At 39.9% G+C, this 873-nt stretch overlaps 1 non-coding gene across 1 annotated transcript; it reads left to right on the forward strand.

The window, feature by feature from the left end:
- Positions 1-245: 245 nt before the first annotated feature.
- LOC144573689 (small nucleolar RNA R71) lies at positions 246-351 on the forward strand. Its single transcript, XR_013518061.1, has one exon. It is a non-coding gene; the product is annotated as a small nucleolar RNA R71 (small nucleolar RNA).
- The last annotated feature ends 522 nt before the right edge of the window (positions 352-873 follow it).

Below are 873 nucleotides of genomic sequence, written 5' to 3' on the forward strand. Positions count from 1 at the left end.
TTAATGTGTCCACTTTGGTGGAGAGGAGGGTGAAGTCATTGACATTGTGCTTGCCCGAAATGGTAGCCCTGCTCGAAGAATGGACCGAGATTGAGTAATTTTGACTTTGGCACAAGTCATTTATGATCCAATTAGCATCCTTGACATTTTGACTTATGAACGTTCCTCCAGCGGATGAATCTAATATCTGCTTCAGATGAGGGAAGAGACCATCATAGAAGGATTGTAGAACTAGCCATTTGCCAAGTCCATGGTGGGGACACTCTCGTAAGAGGTCCTTGTGGCGCTCCCATGCATCATTCAGAGATTCTCCATCTTGTTGTTGAAAACTAGTAATTTTCAATCAATAGTCAGCGGTCATCTTTGGTGGAAAGTACTTGGCAAGGAAGACGGTGGCGAGCTCGTCCTAGGTTGTGATTAACTCGGGATCTAGAGAGTTTAGCCATGCTTTCGGCCTTGGTTCAAGTGAGAAGGGAAATAGGCGAAGACGCATGTGGTCTTGCTCCACTCCTTCTTGTCGGATGGAGTCACTGATGGTGAGGAAGTTGATGCAGGAGCACTTGAATCAGAACCTGAATCAGGAACTTAATTTCAGCAAGTAAATCAGTAAAATATTTAGTTACTTTAGTCTTATGGTAATATTTTATCTTTAGATTTTATTTCTGAATTTTGCCACTGGACAGCAGCTCGTTACTGTCTAAATTATTATTTAGGAATTTGCATTATTTCTATATTATGTTACCAAATATTGGTAGCTTTCCTATTTAGTTTCTGCATTGAGTATTAGCTATATTACCCGGCTTGTGGGTGAATAATGTAGACAATTTTTGCTAGAAATTATTTCTGTTATAAAAATTTAAGGAGAGACATATC

Source organism: Carex rostrata, chromosome 21 (genome assembly GCF_964058835.1).
Source record: "Carex rostrata chromosome 21, lpCarRost1.2, whole genome shotgun sequence".
Classification (NCBI taxonomy): domain Eukaryota; kingdom Viridiplantae; phylum Streptophyta; class Magnoliopsida; order Poales; family Cyperaceae; genus Carex; species Carex rostrata.